Source organism: Cololabis saira, chromosome 23 (genome assembly GCF_033807715.1).
Source record: "Cololabis saira isolate AMF1-May2022 chromosome 23, fColSai1.1, whole genome shotgun sequence".
Lineage (NCBI taxonomy): Eukaryota > Metazoa > Chordata > Actinopteri > Beloniformes > Belonidae > Cololabis > Cololabis saira.
This window is the reverse complement of record NC_084609.1, coordinates 29912074-29935082: the sequence shown is the minus strand read 5'-3', so window position 1 is coordinate 29935082 and position 23009 is coordinate 29912074. Positions and strand designations below refer to the sequence as shown.

Sequence of the window (23009 nt, the reverse complement as noted above, 5' to 3'; positions counted from 1 at the left end):
ATTAAAAGATAGAGAAGATAACTTCATGAAAATTTGGTGTCCTCTTATAAACCATTTGCCCAGGGATCTATCTGCCTTGATTTATAAAGGAAGCGATTCTTTGGATTTTAGACCCCCAGCTGTACTCTTGCAGTTTACCTTCTGATGTGCTCGGTGTGTGCTGTGTGTACTACACAATATAACTTTTTTTTAATTTACACAGTAACTGTGTTGTATCTATAGATGTGTTGATTGCCCTTTTCTTTTTCCTTTTTTTTCTTTTCTTTTTGTTTGTATTGTATTCTGTTTTTGATTTATACCTTTTGTGTTAATACTGAAAATCAATAAAATATTATTATAAAAAAAAAAACAAATTAGTACTACTACAACAGGTTATACAGATTACTTCATTGAAAATGGAAAGGAAATTACCAACATGAATGATCAGGTTGAGGGTTTCAATAATTTCTTTGTCAGAGTCGGACCAAATCTTGCAAAAGAAATAATTATTCCATATGAGGAAAGTGTTACAAAACCACAGATTGAAAGGAATACAGCGACAATTTATTTGAGAGATGTTACCAAAAATGAAATTTTTGATTTAGTAAATAGGTTCAAGAATAAAACATCTCTTGACTGGAATGGTATAGATATGACTCTGATAAAGAAAGTAATTATTGATATTGTTGACCCGTTAACTTATATTTGCAATCTATCATTCAAATCAGGTATTTTTCCTAGTCAAATGAAAACTGCTAAAGTGATTCCGATATACAAAACAGGAGACATTCACCTATTCACAAATTACAGGCCCATCTCCTTGCTTTCACAGTTCTCAAAAATACTTGAAAAACTTTTTGCTGAACAGTTGGATAGTTTTATAGAAAAGCAACAGTTACTTAGTGAACATCAATATGGCTTTAGAAGCAACAGATCCACCTCAATGGCACTGATGGATGTAGTTGAAGAATTAACCAACTCTATTGACCACAAACAGTATGCAGTTGGAGTTTTTATAGACCTTAAGAAAGCATTTGACACAATCGATCACGACATCTTGTTGCAAAAGTTAGAACGGTATGGTATTAGAGGGGTGGGGTTCAGCTGGGTCAAAAGCTACATTTAAAACAGACAGCAGTTTGTACAGATGGGTGAGTATAGGTCTTCATGTTTAGATATAACCTGTGGAGTGCCTCGGGGGTTCAATATTAGGACCTAAATTATTCATTTTATATATTAATGATATAAGCACAGTTTCAAATATCCTGAAATGCGTTATTTTTGCAGATGATACTAATATATTTTGTTCGGGGGAGAATATACAAAAGCTACTAGAAGATTTTTCAGTTGAGTTGGGGAAGCTGAAATTGTGGTTTGATAAAAATAAACTATCATTAAATATAAGTAAAACCAAATTTATTCTGTTTGGCAAGAGGTTGGTACCCTCAGATATAATGATTGAAGTAAGTATTGATAATGTAAAGCTTGAAAGAGTCTATGATGTTTCTTTTTTAGGAGTAATAATAGACCACAATCTTAACTGGAAGCCCCACATGAAATATATTAGATCAAAGTTGGATAAAAGTATCGGCATTCTAGGAAAAACTAGACACATATTAAACCTAAAAACATTATACATACTTTATAATTCATTAATTTTACCGTATCTGACGTACTGTGTGGAGATTTGGGGAAATACTTTTAAAACCAATCTTCAACCCATTTATGTAATGCAAAAAAAAGCAATAAGAATCGTAAATAATGTAGGATTTTATCATCACACAAATGTTTTGTTCTGGAAATTAAACGCACTAAAATTGACTGACCTAGTTGAATTTAAAACGGCACAGATAATATACAAAGTAAAGAATAATTCACTCCCCTGCAACATACAAAAACTGTTTAAGGATAGAGATGGGCAATATGAGTTAAGGGGGGAACATAATCTCAAACAACCAACAGTTAAAACAACACTTAAAAGTATGTGTATTTCAGTTACAGGGGTTAAGTTGTGGAATAGCTTGCCAGATAATCTGAAACAAAGTAAAAACATCATACAGTTCAAAAATAGTTTAAAACACATCATGATTAGTAAATACCAACAGGATTAAAGGATAAGACGCAAGAGAGAGAATTATGGAATTATGCACGTAATAATTACTGATCTTTTTGTCCTTGTTTTAATCAGGACTATTTACTATTTATTTTTCCTTTTTTTTTCTTTTCTTACTGGTTCTTTGTTGTTACATATATTTTTCTTTCGTGTTTGCTTCTTTTTTGGGTGAAATGCTAGAAAGCATTTGTTATAGAAAGTTTAAATAATAATAATGTGAAGGTTAAAGGGTAGGCATTTATAAGCTCAGAGCTTCAGCCTACTCCTTTTTGATCCAAATGATTACACGACATGTTATGAATGAGTGTACCATACTGAGCACGTGATCGAAATAAATAAATAAATAAATAAATAGATTGACGCCAATCGGCGTCAATGGCAGTGAATGAGTTAACTTCCCAGATAGTAACTACTCAGCCTTTGCCATGTCCAGGGACGTACATGAGCTCAGGGGGGGAGAGTGTAGCCCAGGCTTCATAAGCTGTAGGATAATTAAAAGAAAAAGAGTAAAAGTCCGTTTATTTAGTCTGAATGAGTGTATGAGAGGGATAGCTGGCATTTATGGGGTTAACTGCTCCACGCAGAGCAGAGAGCACTGCGTCATGACGTCACGGGCCAATCGCGTTGCAGCCCGGGAAGAGAAGCTCGCGCTGTCTGCATGAGGAACGTTCTGCCTGAGAGAAATATCCAAAGTGTTTAAAACCGAGTGAAATGGTCAGAATCCACCGCGAGTCGAACCCACAGAGTTCACGGTTGATGATACAAGCTCGGCGGTGAGTTTATTGTGCATTTTGACGGAGTTAGCGTCGAGCAAAAGTGGGTTAGCCACCAGTGCTAATTTAGCTGCTAAATGCTAAGCTACCGTGTGAATGTATGGACGAGAGAATGTGTGTGTGGTTCATGAACACCGTGTATCGGCAGTACCGCGTGTGTGCCGTGTGTATAGACCCCTTTCCGTGTTTGTAAACAAGTATGACGTAGGCATGCTGCGCGCGCATTGTTGCGGCAGAAAGACGGAGTTCATGACAGTTTACACCAGCCGATTGACGGAAAAAGATCGTGGAAATTACGTTACTAAACTAACTTTGGCGGATGGAAAGCAACTTCCTTCCCGGAGGAAGATATCACAAAGTGGCCCGATGTCCAATGGCCGGATATTCATCTGTATTTGGTTGAGAAACTTAGTGTTTACTCAGGAGAAGCTGCAGCTGTCAGCAGCTGTCACAGCTGAAGTTTGTAAAGAATTATGACAGTCAACTGAATGTATTTTATACACTAGACATTTTAAGTTATTTTATTACTTCATATTTATTTAATTTATCTTATTATTTTTGTTAATTTACTGTGTCCCCTTTGTTTCTTAATGAGTTTCATTAAGCATTGCCTTTGAATGAAAGCCATGTCATGTGTACCTTTGTCTGTGCTGGCTGAATGAAGCTGATAGTTATTTTAAAAAAATAAAAAATTATATGAGCTTTATTGTCCATCCTGCATCTCACATTATCACCATTAATTTACAGAAACCTATTCCCACTAATACGATAAAAAGAAAAACATTAAAAGGCATATAATGCAAAATACTGTTTTTTTAAACTTAGTTCATTATTTTTAGGTAAATTCATTATTTTTATTTGACGGTTTGTGGGGATTAATATATCTATAATATACCTGAGTTTGATATACAACACATATAGTGAATATATGTATATTTGTGCAGCATATTTACAGCTGTGGAAGTTGGATGTTTGTAGCTTTAAAAAGAGAAAATAATCAATACATTTACACAATCAGTGAGGAAAAAACAAATAACTCCGGTAGTTTATTAGCAAAACTTTAATAGTCAAGTAAATCATTAATGGCTGATATTCAATTCATAGTCACAGCTCCAAATCACTGATGAGAAAGTAAAAAAATGTCAAGACTTGATGTTATTATTCAGAACCCTTATTTCCTAGATTTTTTCAGAACAACACTTTTGCTAAGGTTTGTGAGACTAGCACACACAATAACAATATCATCTAGAAGGTCAGCCTGTGACAGTGGAATTCTTGTCTGCTAAATTCTGAAGTTCTTCCATCTCCCTATAACACGTTCGACATGTATCCTGACACGTCACAGTTATCTTGATGTGTCGACCTCCTGTGCAGAAAGTTGCTGTTTGCCTTTGGTGAAAGCTGGAATGCGAAGGGCACCATGAGCTGCAACCTTAATTTCATTAACACTATCAAAAGATGATCCTGTAGAGAGAGCTTCTTGCTGAATATTTTTACACTTCCTGCAATTTTGGTGCACAACCAGTCAAAGAGCACAGATGTTATTCCAGTGATAAACAACAGTTGTACCATGTTGCACTTAATATTTGAGTATGAAAATGTCGACTTCTTCAGCTCCTCTTTAAGTCTCTCATTTTCATCTCGCAGCTGTTGATACTTTTCCTGCAGGTTGACGTGGTCACTCTTCAGCTCGGTGTATCTCAGGTTCAGGTCATTGTATTCTGTCCTCGTGACTGGGATGTCCTCTTCAGCTTTAGCAGAAAAGAGAACAGTTGAGAATTGAAGACGAGGATGGATGGATGGATGGATGGATGGATGGATGGATGGATGGATAGGTGTATAGAGAACATAAGAGGGGCATTGGAATCAGAAGGACAGTTGTGAATAGGAGAGGAGAAAAGGACAGGGACAAGGAGATTTTATTTGTCACATACATAGACCTAAGATTAATTGCAACTGTGTTAGTTTACACTGTGCATAAATATGGGTTGTAAAGAAAAGAATGGATGTGAAGATCAGCATAGGGGGAGAATACTCAACATGGTTGAACCATTATACAATGCAATGAGACTTGAAATGACAACAGTGGCTACACTTACTAGGACTGTGATCCATGCCGGTGATTCCTCTGGAGTTCCAGGAGCAGGAGCAGGTTGGTTTGGTGGAGCAACCAGGGGCCCGTTTCACAAAGCAGGTTTAGTGAGAACTCTGAGTCTGTTAACCCTGAAATGAGGGAAACTCTGAGTTTTCCGTTTCACAAAGGGAGGTAACTCAAACCAGAGAAAGAGAGGTAACTCTAGCCTGTTTCACAAAGAGAGGTAACTTAAGCTCTCGGTCAGTTACCGTAGTAACAGACGCTCTGAACCTAACCTGGTCGGGACCAGGTTTATTTCAGCGAACCTGGAGTTTCTCTCTGTCTCCTCCCTCAGTGGCGTCAATTCAGCCAATGGGTCTTTACGCGATACGCATCCGTTTTCTGCACCACGGACAGCAAGAGCAGAGTTAGAGAGCAGAAAATGCGTATCTGACAAACGCAACGTATTTTATTCACTATGTCAGTGCAACAATATCACAGGGACATCCCAGTTTAACTTCAAACAGTTAAAGTCCAAATGCAAAAAGGAGAGGGAGAGTAAAAAAAAGTCAAATATTTCCCTTAAACAGATGTATAAGAGGATTTATATCTTACTTTGAGATGAACTTGCATAATTAATCCATCAGTGGCTAACAGCCTCGTTAATATATTCTGGACCCATCACTTGCCTTCTTTCTTTTTTTTTATTGCGTGGTTGTCTGCTTCATTTTAATTTTTGTAAGTTAGTAACACTGCAGAGCGCACTTTTTTTTTTACTTTATTTAAAACTTTATTTAAAAGTTCCAATTACAGTCAGAACATTGACCGTGGACAGTCAGGCATCAAGGAATTAAATAAACAAATACAGTATGAGACATAAAGTGGATGAAGTGCATAAGCCATTACATAAGTAACATAAATATAATAAAATAAATCAATTTAAATAAAAAGAAAGAAAATGGCAGGACATATATTATATCTGCAGAGCGCACTAAAAACGAGATTGATAGCGACCACTGTCGTCAGGGACGCTGGGACATTTCAAGATATGAGGGGGGGGGGGGGTACAAGTGTTGGGATAGATAATACCTACTGAAATCCATCATGTTGTTCTGATATGCATTTGTAGTTATTTTATATGTATGAAGTAATAGAATACATTAATACAAATAGATACAGAGTAATTCCATAAATGTATTTAAAAAAAAAACATTTACATTCTCCCCTGAAGCCGAGGTGTGGCAGCTGCCGTACCCAATTGACGGCCCTGATCTAATTGACAATAAAATTTCATTTTTTTTTTCAAAATATGCTCTCATACTCGCCATATGCACGTATTAACGCTTCTAACTCCAGTGGCGTGAAGTATGTGGATCTTCAGATGCAAACTAACGTTTCCTCAAAGGGATTTTGTAAATTGAAAAGACAAATAAAGTTAAAAAGAAAAAAAAGAAAATGTATGTCGCTCTTTTGTGTCGCCGGTTGCCATGGTGAATCCTTGTATCAGCGATCTACTGATGCTGGCTTTTTATTTCCCTCACGCTCGCGCTTAACTCCCGGTGAAACTACTTAGAGTTGAGTAAATTACCTCAAATCCGCTGTTCTGGAACCGAAAACTCAGAGTTTCCGATCTCAGAGTAGATCAACTAAGAGTTCAGGATTAGACTCAGAGTTTGTTGAACCTGCTTTGTGAAACGGACCCCAGAAGTCTTTCACTCCATTTCTTTTTTCTTTGGTACCTTCACATAAAAAAACTCAAATGAACAAAAATACTGATCTCAAGCTGTAATCCAATACATTCCCATCTTAATTATCGGTTATGCTTTGCTTAATACCAAAATAATTAAACCCTTAATATTCATGAGTTAATCATGTCATTAGGTTAAGCTAAAAACACAAACAGCTAGGTCTCATTTATTGTATTTTACCTTTTGATCTTTGCATCGGGGTTTTGGTTTTGTTTAGTGTATGAAAAAATAGAGGGCACAAAATCAGGACTCCCGTGGTCCAGTGACATCTCACCTGTAAAAAGAAAGATACACATTAGCCAAATAACACCAGATAACCACTTTTCAAGTTTCTTAAGTGTTATGAGATGCTCAAATCAGAGAAAAGACAACCAGGGCACACATCCTAAACAACAATGCTGCTAGAGCGTTACAGCTGTTAAGTTACGTGGAGCTGCTGTACACCCATGGATCTATAATATTAATAATATTAATTATTATTATGTACACCACACTGAAGCTCTCAGCTGTATGAGTTAGTACTAGTAGTAAACTTACAGTCTATGGCAGCAAACACTTACAATACACTTACTCTACCTACAGTTACTCAATTAAAGGCATTCAAGTAAAGCTAAACCAGATAGCCACGATAACTCACCAGATATGATTCTTGCTGATCCTCGGTCCAGTCGGTTCTTCTGATGCTTGCAGCCACAGGCTCCTACGGTGCTTTTGAAATGGCCTGTTTCCTCTGGGAATTGCAAAAAAATTATGTTCCTTGGGATTTCGATTTGTACACCCGTACACACAACAGCTGGTGGGCATGTTGTTCTTCTATAACGTTACTGCAACTCCAAAAACGCAACTTAAGAAACAAATCTTCCCTCGCTCTATTCAAACTCATGCAACTTCTTCAGCACTTCCGCCGCAACAATGCGCGCGCATCCTGTGATGACGTAGGCTGGAAAGGGGTCTATATTATTATATTATAATTATAAATAAATATATATATATATATATATTTTTTTTTTATATATGTATGTACGTATGTGTATATACTGTATTTATATGTATATCTAAGTATATGTATATGTATATGTAAGTATAATTATATGTGTATATGTATATATACATATATATATGTACTTCGAACATGAAACAGTAGTGAAAACACAACCAAACAATAATAATCAATAAGAAATAAGAAAAAAAACTCTATTTCATTATAATATATACACAAAGTAGTAAGAGTTGTAAAAATCATATTTGCGCATGTTAAATAAATAAAAAAAATGGATGTAGAGAGGAGGGGAGGAGAGGGTGGAGGTAGAGAGGAAGAAGAGAGGGGTGGAGGTAGAGAGGAAGAAGGGACGGCTTCCAGCTTCATTGCATGTCTGGGAGTAAAGTAAGCTCTATGAACAATATTTAGGTGTATAGTTTGATGGTTAGGATTTTTTGAAGCTTGAATGATATTATTCCACACTACTTTCCATGGCCGGGTTTCCCAGATCCAACCTCTCTCGAGGATTTAAGAGAGGTTCAAAGAAGGTTTCAACTAAAGTGTCTTTTTGAGAACGTGCACGTCGACGCGTCAAATGAACGCAGGATACGCGTGACGTGACACGTATCCTGCGTCGCGCGTACGCGTTCTGAATGGCAAGTATATACAGCCCTTACGAAGGTACCCTAAGATACGGGTGTTTCCCAGATTACCTCTTAACACCGTCCTTTAGTTTCGCTCTTTCAGAAGCTCTTCAGAGGAGCTGTCCGGTTCTGAAACCAAATCAATCGATGTCAGGCAAATCGATCACCGATCACTATCAGCGCATTTTCACACGCAGCACTGCTACCTAACGCACTAATTCCCTGCTGCCTGTGCGTTATAATAAAAAATTAAGATGATAAATATAATTCAATGACCCTTTTTCATGATGAAAACAAGACTGCAACTAAATAAGAAGTAGTCTTGGTAAGAGAATGAGGGAATGTATTGTTTTTATTAAATGTGAAAGATGGACGAAAGGAGAAATTAACTTAACGATCATTCAGCATATAGGAACACATTGTATCCTCCTGACTAGTAAAACAGAATCCTTTACCTCAAAAAAATATTCTGAAGTTTATTTAGCTGCTTGACCGTTTTCACTATTGCATTTATCAACGTTGTATTTGCGGATGTCTGGAGACACAGCGGGTGTGGAAACGGGTTACAGTAACGCCGTTAGTTTTGCGGTAACTAATACCGCAAAATAATAAAAAGTAATGCGTTAGAGTAGGCTATCTAACGCATTACTTTTTAAATTCAGTCACGCAATTACCGCTACCAAACGGTGCGTTACTCCGTTATTTCTGGCTACAGTGAGGCTTTTTTTCCCCACACGCAGAGACCGGGAGGGAACGTATTGTGTGTGCGTTCAAAAACATGAGCGGTCATGGCGAGCCAAGAGAAGGCGAGTTTCGCAAATCGCAACGTGGAATTACAGCAATCCCTGGTTTTTCGCAGGGGTTATGTTCCAAAAAGAACCCGTGATAAGTGAAATTCTTTTTACAATTATAGAGGGCTTCTAATTGCAGAGATCAGCCCCGCCTCGCACGTATTTCAGTGCTCTTCTGAGCCGCTGCATCTCGACTCGCGCTGTAGCGTCTTTTTATCCTAAACCCCGCGGTGCAGGTGGGTTTTTTCAAGAGAAGAAAATAGTTATGGGTCGTTGTCTTCGCTCTTTTTTCTTCTGGGCAAAAAGATTCTTTAATATAAACCGACACCATTGATTATATTTGAGACTGTAATGAACGATTCATCAAAGGATCCCGTTCTTCAGCTGCTGCTTCCCTGTCATCACATACTGCGGTCACGCCATCTCCGCTTCGGAGAGGCGCAGTCGCGCTATCTGCGCTTGGAAATCGATTGCGCGTCTACAGCGCGTTGTACGGTAAAGCGTGTGGACGGCTTCAAAACGGTTATTATTATTATTTTCATGTCTTGAAATAGATACATATGTCATTCCTTTTTGTAGTTTTACTAAAGTCTAACAAAATGATAAAAATACAAAAAAAAAACCCCTTCATTTCTATATAGGCAGATTTCAAAAATGTATAAAAAAAATCAAATCAAATACTAGTCAGCACACTGTAAGATATTCTTGTTCAGCATGTCTTCAAGTACCTCTGACATCATTTTCAAGTTCTTTTACCGTAGCGTTTTATAATAATTACATGCTAAAATCATACCCAATACACAGGAATATAGGCAGATTAAAAAAAATAATAAAAAAATCAAATCAAATACAAGTCAGCACACTGTAAGATATTCTTGTTCAGCATGTCTTCAAGTACCTCTGACATCATTTTCAAGTTCTTTTACCGTATCGTTTTATAATAATTACATGCTAAAATCATACCCAATACACAGGAATATAGGCAGATTTCAAAAATTAATAAAAAAATCAAATCAAATACTAGTCAGCACACTGTAAGATATTCTTGTTCAGCATGTCCTCAAGTACCTCTGACATCATTTTCAAGTTTCTGGGAAACCCGGCCAAGGTGGGTGACCTGATGGCCTAAAACGGACATTGGCCGGGTTTCCCAGATCAGTTAAGTAGCTCTTAACAGCGAAAGACTTCTTTCAAACCTTCTTAAGGAGCCTGTGAAAGAAAATCGCGTTTCCCAGAGTTGCTCTTAGCTTAAGTATCTCTTTCATTAAGAAGGAAATGAAAGATGCTGCTGACCCAGTCTTTACACCGCGTCAGGCAAATCAACATCACACCAAGCAATGAGATATTAAAACAATGCAGCCCGCACAAATTTTGATTTATTTTATACTTTAGATTTATATTGTTTAGCATTCATTGGTGACAGCAAAGGGAAAAAAAAAATAAAAATAAGGAATAACAAGTGTGTTCCTGTATATGTTTTATGCATTACGCAAAAATAAAAGGATCATCATTTACCATAATTTGTCTGCACACATCCCACATCTGCGTGCATATATGAGATAAAGTACCACACTCAAAAATGCTTCAGGGCTTCATCGGGGGGGCTGCGCCTGACACCTGCCAAGAGTTGTGGTGTCATCGTAGTCACCGCCATGCTCCACATGACTGTGCGCGCCGGACCAGATGAGCCGCCTCCCTTGGATGAGGACGCGGATTCTGAAGACGACGATGCCCCCCCTCCGGCCCCCGGACCTCCGGCCCCCGGACCTCCCCGGACCTCCCCGGACCTCCGGCCCCCGGACCTCCCCGGACCTCCGGCCCCCGGACCTCCCCGGACCTCCCCGGACCTCCCCGGACCTCCGGTCCCCGGACCTCCCCGGACCTCCCCGGACCTCCCCGGACCTCCCCGGACCTCCCCGGACCTCCCCGGACCTCCGGCCCCCTAGCCTTCCCGGACCTCCGGTCCCCGGACCTCCCCGGACCTCCCCGGACCTCCCCGGACCTCCGGTCCCCGGACCTCCCCGGACCTCCGGTCCCCGGACCTCCCCGGACCTCCGGTCCCCGGACCTCCCCGGACCTCCGGTCCCCGGACCTCCCCGGACCTCCGGTCCCCGGACCTCCCCGGACCTCCGGTCCCCGGACCTCCCCGGACCTCCGGTCCCCGGACCTCCCCGGACCTCCGGTCCCTGGACCTCCCTGGACCTCCAGTCCCTCGACCTCAGAACGATGCCCGAGCAGCACTCCACCAAGCCGGTGTCCAGAGAAGACGGGAGCTCATCGACCTGTTTTTCTGATTTCACTTCCCTTTCACCAGTCACCAAGCAGTCAGCTGCGCACCAAGCAACTCCCCTAATCCCCAAACATTAAGAAGAAAAACAGCAATAAACCCACTATCACCACAACACCCATAACTGTCTAAAAACTACTAAACTCCGCCACTAACTTTCAAGAATACTTTATTGCTGCAATGTTTCAGTGCTTTTTCAGTGCTTTGAAGGTGTAGCATTGAACATTAAAGCAAAGTGTTCGGGAGTTTACATGTGGTTTTGGCTGGAAGAGGCGCGTGTGTCATGCGTAAAGCGTACATTACGCACACACTTATACATGGCCTGACTACTCATCAATAAAATGGTCAATTCACAGGGACCCTCTGTGTAATTTTGAAACCCCTGTGAATCACACAACAAAAGAATGAAAAGAGAACCAAGTTTAATTCAACCATGAATATAAACACAACATGTCAGGAAATTAATCAATATCATGATTCGTCGCCCTCTTCCATACGCCGCAGCACTCCGAGCTTCTCCCTCCCCAGGTCCACCAGCGTCTCGCTGCAGGTGCAGGTGCTGATAGCAGGGAACTGTGTGCGGCCACCCCGCATGCGGACGCCGGTTCTTGCTGGTGCAGGTTGGAGCTCGGGGACAGGCGGGAGTGGGTGTAGGGCGACGTGTTCGTCGGACTCGGTGCTTGGAGCCGGGGGCGGGGAGGTTGGTGGTGCTGGTCTGACCCCGCTCCCAGATGGCTCATCCACCGGTTCCGACAGCCCCTCGTTCCCCAGGACATCTACCCCGCCCTCAATGCCCTCAGATGCCGTCTTGCCAATTATGGCCATCACCTTCTCTTCATCGGCGTGAGCTCCGTGTTTGGCAGGTGAGCCACCAGCTGCACGTCTCCACACACCCGCCGTGTGTCTCCAAACATCCGCAAATTCAACGTTGATGAATGCAATATTCTGTTTAATAGTGAAAAAGGCAGCTAAATAAACTTCAGAATATTTTTTTGAGGTGAAGGATTCTGTTTTACTAGTCACGAGAATACAATGTGGTCCTATATGCTGTTCGTTAAGATAATTTGTCCTAATTCGTCCATCTTTCACATTTAATAACAAAATAATACATTTCCTCATTATTCTCTTACCAAGATAATTCTTATTTAGTTGCCGTCTTGTTTTCACCATGAAAAAGGGTCATTGAATTATATTTATCATCTTAGTTTTGCATTATAACACACATAACACACAGGCAGCAGGGAATTCGTGCGTTAGGTAGCATTGCTGCGTGGGAAAATGCGCTGATAGTCATCGGTGATCGATTTGCCTGGCATCGATTGATTTGGTTTCAGAACCGGACAGCTCCTCCAAAGAGCTTCTGAAAGAGAGAAACTAAAGGACGGTGTTAAGAAGTCATCTGGGAAACACCCGTATCTTAGGGTTCTCTCTTAGTTCAAACCTTCTTTGAACCTCTCTTAAATCCTTAAGAGAGGTTGGATCTGGGAAACCCTGCCATTTACTGTAGGCTTCAGAGCGTCACATTATGCAACAGAAACGTCACCAGCATCATGTGTGCGACCTGTGTTTACAATTTGTTTGGCCACCGTCAATATTTTCTTGTATTTTACTTGTTTTATATTCTAACGTCACACTTAAAAGTAACTCCACTTCTCTGTCACTCCAAACGAAAGACTCTCGTTCATCTTGGAAGTAACTGGAAGTTACTCGTGTCATTTGTTGACGGTTTTTTCCAGGATTCCAGTTGGCTAGCATGACTTTAGCTTCTCGTTACACTGCCCCCTGTAGGTTTGGCTGCTCATAGAACCGTAACAGCTATTTATGCGGGTTCTGTAAATGATGGTATCTTTCAAAATGTAGAGGGGGAAATATCCGTTTTTGTATTCGGTCTATGTGTAAACGTGGCCTGAGACTCACGCATTTCAAGTTCACACGCTCTCACGCTACACATGGCATTTTTCACGCTGAGAAATTAACCTCACCGCACAATAATTCCAACAGCCCTTCTTACAAATGAGTCAAGGTATGCTACTGTGCGCTGAGCTCTCAGCGGAGAGAACTTATCTGGAGTTACCAACCTGCCAGCCAATGAGAAAATAGAGTTTTTTTATTGCCGAGTAAGGTCTTAAGGCCCTGACACACCAAGCCGACTGTCGGCCGTCAGGCCGTCGGTGCGCGTCTGTCGGGCTAGTTTTTTTTTCGACATGTGGAATCGGCGTTGAATGTCGGTCAAACAGCTCACTCTGTGATTGGCTGTTCAGGTAGCGAATCAGTGTACGAGAAGAGAAACGGAAGTGACGAAAGCAAACAAACGGCGAAGGATAAGAGGACACACAGGCTGTATCCAAATTCGGATCCCCAACCTGGGCTCAGTTTATCCAAATAACGCCTGTTAAGAAATTTGATCCGATGTTTCGGGGATCAGAAGAGCCACCGGCCCCGGGGAGCAGCAGCAGCTCACGGCCTGGGGGACAGACGTGGTCGCTGGGTCAACCCGCGGCGTCGTCCCAGGGAGAAACCTGCAGCTCTGTGGAGAATTACCTGGCTGAAATAATTCATTTAAGATAAATGTTGGTTTAAAAGATGAAATCTAACAGTTGTAGCTGCCACATTAGTTTGTCTGAATATAAAATGAAGCTTCATGTTTTTACTAGATAGATAGAACTTTAGTCATCTAAAAAAGTCATCTAAAAAAAGAAAACATGAAACGTCACTTTATATTCAGACAAAACTACAAACTACAGACAAAACAAAGCTACAACTGTTAGATAATTGTAGCTTTTTATATATATATATATATATATATATATATATATATATATGTCCAGTACTCGAGTTGTTAAAAAATCAGGGGGGATGGTGGATTTTATCATATGGGGACAGATAATTTGTGCTGATTACAAATAATATATTCCAAATAATAGCACTGACCAAAGCACCTGCAGAAATACTGCAGAAATTACATAGCTGTCAGGCACACGAGGAATGGACACAAATGCAGACACCAAGGGAAAACTGTTATAAAAGACAGTTAATAAAAGATTTATTGAACAAAATCAAGGCAGGCAAGGATCAGGCAAAAATCCGAAGAGGGGCAGGCAAGGGTCAAAGTCCAAAAAAGCTGTCAGCAAAGGCAGAGGTACCGGCAAGGGCTTAGGCAAAAACGTGGTCTGGGGGATGAAAAAGGTCAAAAGGTCAAAAAGGTCAAAAACTTGATAAACAGCTGAAGGCTTGGAGAACACAAGACAATCTGGCATGGACTGAAGAGAGACTGAGGCTTAAATGCTGTGGGCATGATTGCACTACAGTGATTTCAGGTGTTGTCAGGTAGGGGGGGGGGGCAGTTCACTTCACCCTCAGACTGTGACAATAGCAGCAGTTAAATGCAGCCTTCTGTAAGCTTTAAATATCCACTGGGCTTACATCAAATACATCAAAACACAACAATAAAAAACAGTTTTCTGAACTTATCAATATGACTCTGTCCTTCACAGGATAAGTAACATGGATCACTGCAAAAACTCAAAATCTTAAGAAGAATATTTGTCTTATTTCTAGTTAAAATGTCTCATTTTAGTAAAAAAAATCTCATTACACTTAAAACAAGACTCATCACTGGAAAAAACAACAATTTTCACCTGTTTCAAGTAGATTTTCACTTAAAATAAGTAGAAAAATCTGTATGTGGTACAAGATTTTATTGCTTGTAATGAGAAGATAAATCTTGTCCCATTGGCAGATTTCCCTACTTATTTCAAGTTAAAATTTACTTGAAACAGGTGAAAATTTTCAAATAAGTTATTTTTCTGGTGTTATTTTTCTCGTGATGTCTCTAAATGTTGAAATAGCAGTAAAACCAAATGAATTGATAAAATGACATAAGGGATGGAAAGGGGGATGATTTGGACCGTTTTTATTTCAGGGGGAATGCCATCCCCCCTCATCTCGAGTACTGTGTGTGTGTATATATATATATATATATATATATATATATATATATATATATATATATATATATATATATATTTATTTATTTTATTTATATATATTATAGATTATTGATTATTGATACTGGAGCCCCAGAAGCAGCGCTCCTGCACTGTCCGTACATCAGAGCCGTCACAATTTTAATAAATGTATTAAAATGAACATATCAGTCAACAATGTTATCAGTTAAAATAGACAGTGAAGTTTTCATTGAACAGTTAGATCAGGGGAGAGCGCGAACGCAGTCCCCACTACCAGAAATTATGCAGTCGAGATTCCCACATTTGGGGAATTCGCAAAGGTCAGAAAGCCGAAGTGCAATGGCTTAGCCTCGCCTTGGGTGAACCACCTTGTTGATCATGGTGTCTCCGCTTCCAGGTAAGTATGAGTTGTACACGTCACGGCTGGGGGAGTCTTTCACACACACACCAAACTCACTGACGGTGTCAACAATATAAACTAACTAAACCACAGGATACAGGGACCAGGGGCCTGTACTATGAAGCAAGTTCAACATATCCAGGATATCTTTTCCTTATCCAGATTCACTAACCCGGACAATTGCAATCACGCTAAGCGGTCACACGACGGTGGTTATCAACTCGGTATATCAACCCAGGTTTCTCCAATCTGGATATGAGCGCGTGCACATAAAAGGGGCGGTGTTTTCAGCGCATGACCAATCGCAAGCATGGAGAAGTCCGCTGTCAGAGCCGCTTATTTCAGTAGCGAAGAGCAAACTATAATTTTACGGAAATATGATGAGTATAGGCATATAATACAGGCAAAAAGCAACACAGTTGCAGCTGCAAAATGCAGGAAAGACAGCTGGCAAAAGATCGCTGACTGTATAAATGCGTAAATTCATAGAGATATAAACATTTGAATATTCTGGGAATCTTAATCTTAAACTGTAAACCATGATCAGCAATATTAAAATAATAAAAGGCTTGCAATATTTCAGTTGATTTGTAATGAATCCAGAATGCATGACATTTTTTTGTTTTTGTGTTTGCATTACAGAAAATCACAATATTCTAATTTTCTGAGACAGTCCTGTATATATTGGTTCTATAACTATTGTTGTTGACCGATAACTTGTGCTGATGCTGTACCAAAGAATTGGGTTTTTTTATTTATTTTATTTAATTTTTTATTTTTTCAGGAGGGGGGTATTTAGTATTTTAAAGTGACTTCTCAGAATGTTCGAGGGACGAAATTGAAAATCCCTTTTTTGCTATCCCCTTACAAATGCATCTTCTTTTTGATTTCTTCTTGATTTATTTATTTAATTGGTATTAGTTTTAGATTGACCGTACATCGGATTTTGGGTGATGATTTGTTGTATTTATTCATTGATTGATTTATTTTTTATTTTCTCCTCCACCTCTTTTTTCTTTTTTTCCTTTTTTTTGGATCGTTCATACAGGTACTCATCAGGGAGCCAAGTTACCATGGCGATGTACCCCGGTAAGAAGTGAACCACCGTCGTAGTCCTGAAAACCCAGGGTTAAACCTGAAGTTACCTCGCTAACCCCAAATCCCGCTTCGTAGTACAGGCCCCAGAAAACTTCACTATTTTAGTACAAACAACGAATGTGTGCTGAAAGGTGAAAATTGACGATGTTTTGATTATAAAAAATAAATAAACAGAAAATGGGTATTTCCCATAATGCATTGCTGAATCTACAAAGCAGCAGATAAAGGAATATCAGAGTTCCTCCGATTATCCCCCACAGATGACCCACAACCCAACAAGAGGTTCAAGTGACACAAAACGGAACTAAACTGAAGATATACATTATTTGATTCACGTGTTATCTAAAAGAAGTGTATAAAACATAGAAATGCGAGGTCTGTGTTTCTGCTCACAACTTCCTTTGTTCACCAGTGGTAGGAAGCTGCATGTCCTGCTTTTGCCACCTATTGATCTAGAAAGTCAACCACTCGGGTTGATTTATAATGGGATTTGAACATATTTTAATACAGTTCAAAACCACAAGTAGATATTCCTATTAATCTGGTTACTGAACCTTGTTCTTATACGTAAATAAAAACCCCGTTCTGCTGTTCACCAGGGGCCTGTACTACGAAGCGGGATTTGGGGTTAGCGAGGTAACTTCAGGTTTAACCCTGGGTTTTCAGGACTACGACGGTGGTTCACTTCTTACCGGGGTACATCGCCATGGTAACTTATGCTGAACAGCTAACCTGCTCCGGAGCAGGTTATGTTCGAGATACAGATCGCCGGGTATAAAAGCACCGCCCACTGACCAATCAGCTCTCTTGGAAAATGAATCCAGTGGAGCTCGGTGCGCGGATCGTGAGAGGATCCCTCCGAAGAGAACGCGTATTCAGGGACCGCCAAAACCCCTTTGCTTTCCCTGATGAGTACCTGTATGAACGATCCAAAAAAAAAGGAAAAAAAGAAAAAAGAGGTGGAGGAGAAAATAAAAAATAAATCAATCAATGAATAAATAAAACAAATCATCACCCAAAATCCGATGTACAGTCAATCCAAAACTAATATCAATTAAATAAATAAATCAAGAAGAAATCAAAAAGAAGATGCATTTGTAAGGGGATAGCAAAAAAGGGATTTTCAATTTCGTCCCTCGAACATTCTGAGAAGTCACTTTAAAATACTAAATACCCCCCTCCTGAAAAAATAAAAAATTAAATAAAATAAATAAAAAAACCCAATTCTTTGGTACAGCATCAGCACAAGTTATCGGTCAACAACAATAGTTATAGAACCAATATATACAGGACTGTCAGAAAATTAGAATATTGTGATTTTCTGTAATGCAAACACAAAAACAAAAAAATGTCATACATTCTGGATTCTTTAAAAAGAACTCACCTCTGTTACAATCAGACCATTTAAAGACCCTGTTACATAAGTCTGAATGTTTCACCAGAGATTATGTTTGTTGAAGTCTCTTCTCTGTGCTGACAAAAATAATACGTACGCTAAGTACGTTAAGTATGTTTTCTAGGGTCAGGTTGATGTGTGAAGTGTAAAACTTTTCTCAGAAAAACAAAAAAATGTCATACATTCTGGATTCATTACAAATCAACTGAAATATTGCAAGCCTTTTATTATTTTAATATTACTGATCATGGTTTACAGTTTAAGATTAAGATTCCCAGAATATTCAAATATATGTTTATATCCCTATGAACTTACGCATTTATACAGTCAGCGATCTTTTGCCAGCTGTCTTTCCTGGATTTTGCAGCTGCAACTGTGTTGCTTTTTGCCTGTATTATATGCCTATACTCATCATATTTCCGTAAAATTATTGTTTGCTCTTCGCTACTGAAATAAGCGGCTCTGACAGCGGACTTCTCCATGCTTGCGATTGGTCATGCGCTGAAAACACTGCCCCTTTTATGTGCACGCGCTCATATCCAGATTGGAGAAACCTGGGTTGATATACCGAGTTGATAACCACCGTCGTGTGACCGCTTAGCGTGATTGCAATTGTCCGGGTTAGTGAATCTGGATAAGGAAAAGATATCCTGGGTATGTTGAACTTGCTTAGTAGTACAGGCCCCAGGCTTTAAAACATCTTATCGCTCTGTCGCCCTCTAGTGGAGAAAAGAGTGAACTGCAGAACCAACATGGAATAAACATCCATCCACTCATTTTCTACACCAGTATCACAATTTCTACTTCAGCTACTACCCGGAATAAAACCAAGTCAGGGGTGCAGATCCGATGTCAGGATTGAGGGGGACACCAACGTGATTTGAATTTTTAATTTTTTGCCAATATGCAACTCATACCATGCATAAATTAAATCATAAATTGGTAAAGGCTCGCCATAAAATACTGCACAGGGAATCATTTATTGTGCTTACTTTCTTATTTATTTGTCCTAAACAGCCAACCGTGTGTGTCACTGCTTACTTAACTGTTATATTCGTAAATTATAATTTGAAGGGTTTTGGGCATGTAGTGTCTACTCATCTCAAATTCTTCTCACCATCTTCCTTTTATCCTATGGGACTACTTTATGCACGATTAATTGATATGTACACCTCAAAACGCACCGTGGATGTATTATTTTTTTAGAAATATATTTTTAATAAATATTCTACATATTCAACCTTTACGTCTGAAAATACATTTGTTCAATTTTGAATAATTTAGGGTTTTTCTATTGGGGGGGGGGCAACTCATGTTCTTCAGAAATTGAGGGGGACATTTCCCCCCCATGATCTGCACGCATGAACCAAGAAAAGTGAAGGTTAAAAGTCGTTTAGATTGCCATATAATTTTATATTGTACATGTTAGGAGGAGTGCACCGTTCCTGGAAACACTGCAATACCAGGTCGATGCGTGGAGTGGACGGAGCAAGCCCCTATTCCATCTCCCTGTTCCAAAAATCAATTTAATATATGGTCCCCGGGTAGGGGACGTATCAGATATTAAACTGATAAGAACAGATTCTACACTTGATCTTAGCCAAAAGGCCGAGAAGCGATACCCACAATGGTTTGGAGGAAACCTCCCCATTCCCGGAACCCTCCTTTAAACTCACGGTTTTGAAAAAAAATATATATAATTTTTTTTTTCCAGGTTAGATTACTAACAGTGATTACTACAAATGTAGGTCCTGCAAAACTATTTTTCTTTTTAGCGTCTTTCGGTAAATTAAGTGAATTTAATACCACAAACAAGCGGCCAGAACTCTTCCTGGCCACGTGACACGCTGCTGACCAATAGAAAAACGCTAAAGCCTGAGGGCGCTAGAAAAACACATTTCCTCACATTTACGCTTCAATATAAATATCACTTGTGTCTTTAACTTAATACAGTTTATAGTGCATGTATGCTGTCTTTGGGCTGTAATATGATATATGTTTAAATTATGACGTGAACTAATGCCGCCGAGATTTAAACTATTTCTTCGACGCTCCCTCAAAACAAACAGAGCTCCTCCTGCGACATCTAGCGGAAGGGAGGATGAACTACACACTAATTCAACTGCAAATTGCCTTTGGAAGGTTAATTACATAAAGAAAAACAGCAATATAATGCAACGCATACCAAATTAAAGACTTCTGTTTAAACTTTTATTTAATGTTAGTCAGCATAGGCTACAAACATTTAAAACAAAAAAAATCTCATTTTTATTTACATGAGGGGCAATAGTGTAGAAAACGTTCAAATGGTCATTGTAATTTAAGCATGCAACTTTTCTATCAGCATGACCAAAATAAAAAGTCTAGGTAGGACTCAGTTAATGTGGAAAAAAGTGAAAAATAAATAAGAAATGGCATCAAGCATGCTTGATGGCGGTTAACTGCAAGCGTTCGACTGTCTCTAAAAAAAAGACAATAATAACACAGCGGAAACTAATTCAGCGTCCCAGCAGTTGTATAAATGTTTAACAATCCAGTCTTCGTCATTAAACGGAAAAAAAAGTGTTTTAAAGTATAGAGACTCACCAACTTTGTCGTTTTTATCCACATTTTCGCAAGTGCCTTGAGGTCCTTAATTCCACAGCAGGTATAAACGTGACGGAAGTTGAGAGCATGCGCAGATTTGGCGACCTTGATCGACGCAATTGAAGTTTGCTCGATTTGCTCGAGTTAAAGGTATAGTCAGTAATGTTGGAGAGCTAGCAAGATTTGAAAGTGGCATTTCCTCTAAGCCCCGCCCCCCCTCCTCCCCCTCCCGTCAGCGCTCCGTCCAAAGCCACGCCCCCACAAACTTTGGGGAACGCGCATTTGCAGGAGTCCAGTTTTCCAGGACATTTTGTACAGCACATTTTCAACAAAACTACCCCATGTCTCATTCACCTGTAAGTGAGGCCGGTTTTAGGGGGGGGGGCAGGGGTGGGCTGTGCCCACCCAAACGTGCATCCTGCCCACCCAATTAAAGTTATGGGGATCCTTTATTTTTTTTATAATTTTATTTTTTTATAAATATAAATAAATATCACAGAATATCTGTACCGTTTCTGATTGGGTGGGCAGTGCGCATCATTTTTAGACACAACAATGAACGCATACCGCAAAAGTTGTGTCTCGGCGGAGGGACCCGACGTCTCAGTAAAATGAGCACAACAGAGAAGTTCAGAACAGCACACAGAGCACACACTGAAGGCTGATTTATGGTTCCGCAGTACACCAACGCAGAATGGTCCGTGTCGCCGCGTACCCTAGGGTACGCCGTAGCCTATGGCGTAGGATACGGCGTAGCCTACGGCATAGGCGTGGCAACGGAGCCTGCACAGCACCACAGCGCACTGCCAGCCGCACCGGCGCTCTCCGCCCTTGCCTCCATCCCCACGGACACCCATACTGGGGAGGTGGTATTTTTGGCTGCGTTTTCTCGTTTTCTGCGCCATTCTTCAGCAAACTGACTCCAGTGTGTGAAGTTTTCCGGCAAGATTTTCGACGTAACGAGTGCGCGCATGGGACAGAGGGGGGCGGGGGCGGGACTTAAAATGAAGGCATCTGATTGGTTCTTTCCCCCCTGCCAATCCTCTGGTCCTCTGACCAATCCGTGCCATTTGGTGCGCAAAAAACAGATTGGTCAGAGTTTTTACAGGATTAAAGCTGTCAGAGAGGTCAGATGTTTTTCTTTCCTTTTTCTGATGACATTATTCACTGGCTATTCTCAGGATGGAAGGACCATTTCACCCAGTATAACAATAAATGTTTTTGAATACGATTACAGACTATACCTTTAAGAGAGACAAATGGATCGCTGCAATTCTCAGAAACAACTGGATTCCAGGCACCGAAACGTGGATTTGCGGTTCCCATTTTGTATCAGGTAATGTTGGATTTTTGGGTAGCTAACGTTAAATGGTCAAATCATAAAGTTCGGTGTCCTCATCACTTTAATTTCACCAACAAATCCTGCCTTGAAGTCGGACCAAGCATCAAGACTTTTGTAAGCCTTCAAGCTTTGCTTCGTGTATTTCCCCGGCGTAGAAATTAAGTACCGGTACATATAAATATCAGGAAACTGGATTCGTGGCCAAATATTAATGTCCATGGACCACTGGTTCTTGATAACTGTACCAAATATTAATGTCCATGGACCACTGGTTCTTGGTAACTGTACCAAATATTAATGTCCATGGACCACTGGTTCTTGGTAACTGTACCAAATATTAATGTCCATGGACCACTGGTTCTTGGTAACTGTACCAAATATTAGTGTCCATGGACCACTGGTTCTTGGGGTAACTGTACGGGTCACTGTCAAGTCTAACTGTCTTTAATTTAAGCCCATAATCTGCTGTTATCCCGTCTTCTCCACTAGTCGCAGCTGTTTTTCTGATGTTTTGCCACTGTGCAAGTAAGGGGGCTGGTCCAGTGGGGAAGTGACCTCAAGTACAATTTCTGATCTCAAAACACAAAACTCTGAGTCTATGTCATGGTATTTGACGTTCTGTACATGACCACAGAGAACGTATTCATAAGCATCCAGTGATTTATAGGCTGGTAATTTCTCTCTCGTGTACACGCTCGGTTTCTCAATTAAATAGGTAAATATATCTGACCACTGTACATTTGGCCACTTGCTAACGTCTTCAACCCACTCATTAATAGAACACGGATCTGGAAGTTGGACACCATTTGTCAAAGTCAACTTATTAAGGTA

The 23009-nt window shown here is 40.0% G+C and overlaps 2 non-coding genes across 2 annotated transcripts; both read right to left on the bottom strand.

The window, feature by feature from the left end:
- Window positions 1–15600: 15600 nt before the first annotated feature.
- LOC133424627 (U1 spliceosomal RNA) lies at window positions 15601–15761 on the bottom strand. The gene has a single exon (XR_009770914.1). It is a non-coding gene; the product is annotated as a U1 spliceosomal RNA (small nuclear RNA).
- Window positions 15762–19679: 3918 nt separating this feature from the next.
- On the bottom strand, window positions 19680–19870 carry LOC133424629 (U2 spliceosomal RNA). Its single transcript, XR_009770916.1, has one exon. It is a non-coding gene; the product is annotated as a U2 spliceosomal RNA (small nuclear RNA).
- Between the last annotated feature and the right edge of the window lie 3139 nt (window positions 19871–23009).